A 6,833-nucleotide genomic window follows, 5' to 3' on the forward strand; every position below is an offset into this window, starting at 1 on the left:
GCATCCCATATGGGCACTGGGTTCTAGTCCCAGTTGCTCCTCTTCCAATCCAGCTCTCTGCTATGGCCAAGGAGGGCAGTGGAGGATGGGCCAAGTGTTTGGGCTCCTGCACACCCATGGGAAACCAGGAAGAAGCACCTGGCTCCTGGCTTCAGATCAGCGCAGCGTCGGCCATAGCAGCCATTTGGGGAGTGAACCAATGGAAGGAAGACCTTTTTCTCTCACACTGTCTGTAACTCTGTCAATTTAAAAAAAAAAAGAAAAAGGAAAATAAACACTTTTCAAAACCTCTAATATACCCCAAATGCTTCTAAACTTAAAACTATTTCATTTAGGATTTATAATATTTATGTGGAGATTGCTGAATTTTTTCCTTTTAAAAAGATTATGGAAATTTTCAAACATATGCAAAAAAGACAATTATACAACAAATCCATTTTTACTCAACATGCCACTTTATCTCATAACTAACCAATCATGGTTTATTCATTCTCTCCCCTCTCTATCCAAATTCCTCAACCCTATTCCACTCTGTTTCACCAAACCTGGGTTATTCTGAAGGAAATTACACCCATGAGATCATTTTATCCCACAAGTATTTTGGTATGACATCTAACATAAGGTCTCAAGAGAACCCAAAAATCTTAATACCATTTATCACATCAAATGCTGTATGCCTTATAAAATCTTAATAATTTCAAATTTTGAGTTTATTTTTAAATTTTCATAATTGTCTAAGATACTTAGAAAACTTTGTTTCAGTTACAATACAAACAAGGCCCATACATATCATTTGGATGCTACCTCTCTTAGGTCTCTTTCTGTTTCTGTTTCCCATCTCATTTTTATTCCTTGTGATTTGTTTATTGCAGAAATCAAAACATTTATCTGATAGAGTTTACAACAGTCTAGACTTTATTGATACATGCTAAGGGTTTTATATTCATTACCTAATTCAATAGGCACTGTTATGAATCCCATTTTACAGATTATGAAATTGAAGTTCAGAGAAATTAACCACTAGAACCAAGAACTCAAATCTAGATCTGTCAAATCTGAAGCCCAGTATAGTCCATGCTGTGAACAGCTTCTATTTATTGTCCCCCTAAAACCAAAGTGAGAGCTGATTGAGACTCTTAGGGAGATGTGAATGTAGCTATAAATGAGAGACTTTCTTTGAGTGAAGTGATGGCAACTGAATAACTACACTGGGCTTTGAAAGCAGCACACAGTAACTTCTCACCCTAGATCTTTGGTTAGGACAAAAGAATTCAGCCTTTACTCACCAATACTTTTCTCCCATACCTAAGCCAAAGAAAACAAAAAACAAGATATACATACACCCTTGGATAAAAGTAATACATCAACCTACTGAAGTCCATCTTTTATCACGCCATTTCCATGCTCAAAATCCATGATGGCTCCCTGCTGCCAATGGCAACTATATGTTCTAACCTAGCTCTCAAGATCTTCTGCGGCCGGTGCTGCGGCTCACTAGGCTAATCCTCTGCCTTGCGGCGCCGGCACATCGGGTTCTAGTCCCAGTCAGGGTGCCGGATTCTGTCCCGGTTGCCCCTCTTCCAAGCCAGCCCTCTGCTATGGCCTGGGAGTGCAGTGGAGGATGGCCCAAGTCCTTGGGCCCTGCACCCCATGGGAGACCAGGAGAAGCACCTGGCTCCTGCCATTGGATCAGCGTGGTGTGCCGGCCGCAGCGCACCAGCCGCGGCGGCCATTGGAGGGTGAACCAACGGCAAAAGGAAGACCTTTCTCTCTGTCTCTCTCTCTCACTGTCCACTCTGCCTGTTAAAAAAAATCCTCTTCAATTTGATTTTTCAAATTTTTTCTTCATTAAGTGCTGTCACATATCCTGTGCTCTAAGACAATAAGACCCTTTGCTATTTCCCAGCTTGTCAGCACTGTGTATCTTCATGCTATGAATCTGGTGGCAGGAGCCAAGGGTATGTGAAATGCAGCTCCTTCACTGACTCTCCCCATACATCTCCCTTTCTCCATTTCTCCTTTAGTCCTGCACAGTTATCCTGACTTTAGTCCAGAACTAGCACACCATATGCTACACCTGAATGTCTTCTGATTCACTGGGATAGCAATAGAAGAACTCAGCTGCAGACTTCAGATTTGGCAAGGCCCTGGGGCAGAGGTTCCTTTATGTCAAGTGATGATTCTCCAGACACCATCACATTCTGACCCTCCCAGTGAGCCAGTCTCCTGGTCACATTACATCTATCCCTGAGTTAAGAACTTGCATGAGACTATCTCATGGCTGCCCTTTCTCATAGAAAGTACAACACTTAATTTTATTAAACTTCCCAATGGGGAAAGAAGAATCTGTGAACTTCTGAGTCCTGTTGGTTCAGTGCCAGAACTGTTCAACTTCCTTAAGAAAGACTCAAGGACAGACCTTGTGAATAAGTTTATCACAGAAAGAATGAAACCAAGAAAATTCCAGAACTTCTTTGCAACAACAGAACTGAGAAAATGATAATTAAAGAAACTCTAGCTGGCAGAGGCAAGGTAAAAATGACCAAGAATCTACCTGAGAGATGTTGGTCTCCTCCTGAGTTTGCAAATACCATTCTTCCATTATCATAGGCTATTCTTCACCCAATCACAAAGCTTCCCGTAACTCAGTCACATCCTTGCTTCTATCCACACATGGATAATGTTGTAGTCTAAAACACAATCATAATTATAAGCACCCTATAAGCCAGACCTGATTCCTTTCTGGTTTCCTCCCAAAGCACTTAGTTCAGTATTGTTTCCTAAGGTAGTTTTGAGGCCACATACATAAAAACACTCTGTCTTATAACAAAATCCAGCAAGTGATTTCTTAATTTCTTACTGCCCTTACCAAGCTCTATGCCCTGCCCTCACAATAGGAATTTCTGATTTTCAGCTTTTCTTCCTCATGTAACCTGAAGCTTTTGTTTCTTTGCAGAGTAGATATGTTGGATATTTTGAGAATGTGAAAAATCTCTGCAACTGGACTCTCCCGCCAAAAAAAATCCTCACGCCATACAAAATTATCATTTATTCAATTCATAGTAAGTGTTTTTGTATAACTGAAAAACTGGGCAGAAGCAACAATGTTCCCATTCTTTGGGAAGATTTGCTTGTGGATATATACAGATGAGCTTTACTAGTACTAGGGCATCTAAAGAAATCTTTGTGAGTTTTAAACCATTTCAGGGAAGTCACGGGCATTTCAGCCTAATGAAGTTTTAACACCTTTCTCTCATAGGAACAATGAGAATAAAATAGTTTCTCAAAATTCAAAGCCTAAAAATCATTTAAAAATTTGGGAATTTTTGTGTCAGTCGGATATTATATCCTAAGATTATGTCTTCTTTCTTAATATCACTTTGGGTTTTATTTAAACCTTGTAGAAGGGGCCAGTGCTACGACACAGTGGGTTAAAAGCCCTGGCCTGAAGTGCCAGCATCCCATATGGACACTGTTTCTAGTCCTAGATGCTCCTCCTGATCCAGCTTTCTGCTATGGCCTAGGAAAGCAGTAGAAGATGGCCCAAGTTCTTGGACCCTTGCACCCACGTGAGAGACCTGCAAGAAGCTCCTGGCTTCCTATTGGCACAGCTCTGGCCGTTGCGGCCATCCTGGGAGTGAACCAGCGGGTGTCTCTCTGTCTCTACCTCTCTAACTGTCTTTCAAATAAATAAAATAAATCTTAAAAAAAAAAAAACACCCTGTAGAGACAATGCTTACAACTGTAAGGTGCAGATCTGGAAAAAATAGGGAGTTGCTCAAATTCACAACTTCAAGTTATTGTAGGTGAAGTTGTGTGGAATTTTATGGCATGATTTGCTTATCTCAGACTAACATGAAATAGAGGATTGGAAAACCTCAATCTCAGGGGCCAGCATTGCGGCATAGAAGGCTAAACCACTGCCTACAGTTTTATCATTCCACTTAAGTGCTGTTCCAAATCCAGATCCCTGTGGGTGCACCTGAGAGCAGCAGAGGATGGCCTGACTGCTTGGGCCCCTGGTACCTACAAGGGAGACTCAGATGGAGTTCCAGGCTCCTGGCTTCAGTGTGGCCCACCCATGGATGTTGTGACCATTTGTGGGAGTGAAGCAGTAGATGGAAGATCTTTGTCTCTCTCTAACTCTGCCTTTCAAACAAACAAATAAAAGACAATCTGAGATCCAAGATCCTGGGTGTTCAGCTTTCCACATGTCTTAGCTTGTAAACCAACTCAGGAAGGACTGTTGGACAAGTTAAAATTCGTCCTGCACCCGTGTAAATAAGCGGGCCAAACTTACTGGGATCAGTATGATTTTTGAATAAAAATAATCTTTCAAATGGTTGTGACAACAAGAGAAAGGAGCTAGGGAGACTGAGAAGAAAAAGTGTGAGAGGCTCTTAGATGGGTAATGTCTGTGACTGCACACTTTCCAGCTTTCATTGTCTTTGAGCTCTTTACTCTGCAAGTTGTAGAAAAGTGATAATGCAAACAACTTTTCTACATAGAAATGCAAACTGGATATGTTCAGTGGAATGCAATTGGCTACTAGCCCATTTGCATCTAGTCGTAGGTTCATTGCATCATTTACTATATGCTTGTGTGTGGTACTTTGAACCAGCTAGAATATTTTATTGTTTCCTCATTAGTGTGCCTATCTTTTTAATTTTATACAGATGTTGGAAAAGGCGATGGAAGTGACCTAAAAATTCAAATAACTACAAAACAACAGACAGTCTTTTCATGTTCATCTTCTAAAAACTGCAAGGTAAGAGAAAGCATATGAATTGAAAATTCTGAAGTTTTTTTAAAGCTCAAAGTTATATCAGCATGTTGGCCTCCTGAACCATCACTCACCACAAAGAAGATGTTATGTTGCTTTGTAGTTACCATCCAACATGGAAACCGTAAGTATGGATGCAAACCAGAGCTAACTTAACCAAATTGTTTGAAAAAAAAAAAGGGGGGAGGGTTTCCCAGGGTATTTTCTAAAATATATATCATTGTAAATTGTGGCTTTGCCTTTTAGGTTCCCACAAATGCTGAGCATGTTACCAGGAATCTATCAAGATTTTAATTTCAGATTGTAGTTATTTTTAGCCATATTTTTTTCCTCTTGGTCATTTTACCTTTTACTGTCCAACACTAAAATTTCAAATTGTAGCATACAAGAAAATCTCCTAGGGGCATGTAAAGATGCAAATTCATTATCTGTGCCTCCAAGGTATGATTCAGGAAATCTGGAATGGGTCTCAGCTATCTGTAGATATAGCAATGCTCCAGATGACTGTAACCAACAGTCCTGTGAGTTAGCGTTATGAGAAACTATGTAAGCATATGGATGAAAGAGGAGTCTCTTTACCCAAAGCAATGGGACCCTAGTAGACAATGATCTGCTAAAATGTTGAAGTGATGCCTAACTATATAAAGACTTTTGTGGAACAATAATAAAGCTTCTTTCATGAGTCTAGGAACTGTAAACATTCAGAAGACCCTCCCATGCTTCTATTCCTGACACTAATCCTCCTTGTCCTGTCCCCCTGTGTTGGTTTTGTTTTGTTTTGTTTTGTTTTGTTTTGTTTTGCCTCTCCTAGCTGAGGGCATTCACCTGGGCCTGATCCTTGACATTTGTGTTTTCATTTCTGTAACTACCCCATTCTTGGTTACTCTCAGCCATTCCCCTTCTTTACATTATTATTTGTTCTTTAAGCCGTGGAACATATATTAATGAGCACTCACTGTTGCTACATGTAGAAATTACAATATGGACAGTCTTTACCCCAACAATCCAAAGTTAGTCAAATCCAAACTTGCCAAATGGAGCTTTTCCTCTGCTACTGCAGATGGCACCATCATTCTTTCACTCAGGTCTTCACACGTGGTATTATCTTTGATTCTCACTTTGCCTTCTCCACATAAATCCAATGAGTCACCAATTCCTCTGATTATTCCTTTGAAATTTTTCTTCATTCTCCTTTCCTTTATGTTTCCACTGCCACTGTTTAGTCCATTTGCTCGTTGCTCTGACAAAGTTTCTAAACAATGGTCTCCTTACCTTGTCTTTCTTCTTACACATTGTAGTGGGTAGAATCCTACAACATGCATCTTGAAGTATTGCTCTCATTGTGAAGAGCTGTATGTACGTCAGAAGACACACAGTTTATGCACAGTTAAAGCCAGTTAGCATCTTTGGGTCAGCATTCTTATCTGAAAAATAAAGATGACATCTCAAGTGTTGTGAGAATTAAGTTAGGTAATAAAATAAAAATTTGTCAACTATAAATTACCAAGTAGATGTTAATTCATGACAGTAGTCAGGATACTTTGACACATAAAATACCCCTCTCCCCAATACTCTCTAGCAACTTCACTCTTATTTCCATGGATCTTGAACTCTCAAGATACAATAACCATATCCAACCTGAGCTTATTTCCATCAGCAACTTAAGCTGCAGAGATTTTTCCTTGTAAACCGGGTCATCCTCGCAGGTTCTTGGAATATAATTCTAATTTCTACTTCATGTTTCTGCTTGTCTTTTCCCTCTCCTCTGTCCCAATGTATGCACTAGATTCTATTTTCAGTGCTCTCTTTTATTTATTCAAACCCTTCCATACTCAACTCAGTAGCTATCTCCTTGAAGAGTCTCTACTCTATGTTGCCTAATAATACCACCCCCTGCAGTTCATAACAGCACACTCAGTCTTCACCATGTAGCCTGACATTAGTTATACTATTATTCTTTACATGCCCAGCTCCCTGAAGGGACCGACTGAGTCTATATCTTATTATGCTTTTCACAGGGCCCAGCGTAAGTCTTTCTCATTTTCTATAC

The 6,833-nt window shown here is 40.0% G+C and overlaps 1 protein-coding gene across 1 annotated transcript in view; it reads right to left on the reverse strand.

The window, feature by feature from the left end:
* LOC127487170 (cellular tumor antigen p53) overlaps window positions 1-6,833 on the reverse strand; it is a 56,709-nt gene that overhangs the window by 17,888 nt on the left and 31,988 nt on the right. The window contains 2 exon segments of the mRNA XM_089304212.1: window positions 2,555-2,690; window positions 6,056-6,207. The gene's annotated coding sequence lies outside the window, so the exon portion shown is untranslated.

The sequence above is a fragment of the Oryctolagus cuniculus genome, chromosome 9 (genome assembly GCF_051225735.1).
Source record: "Oryctolagus cuniculus isolate XC-2025 breed Fujian yellow rabbit chromosome 9, ASM5122573v1, whole genome shotgun sequence".
NCBI classification, from domain to species: Eukaryota; Metazoa; Chordata; class Mammalia; order Lagomorpha; family Leporidae; genus Oryctolagus; species Oryctolagus cuniculus.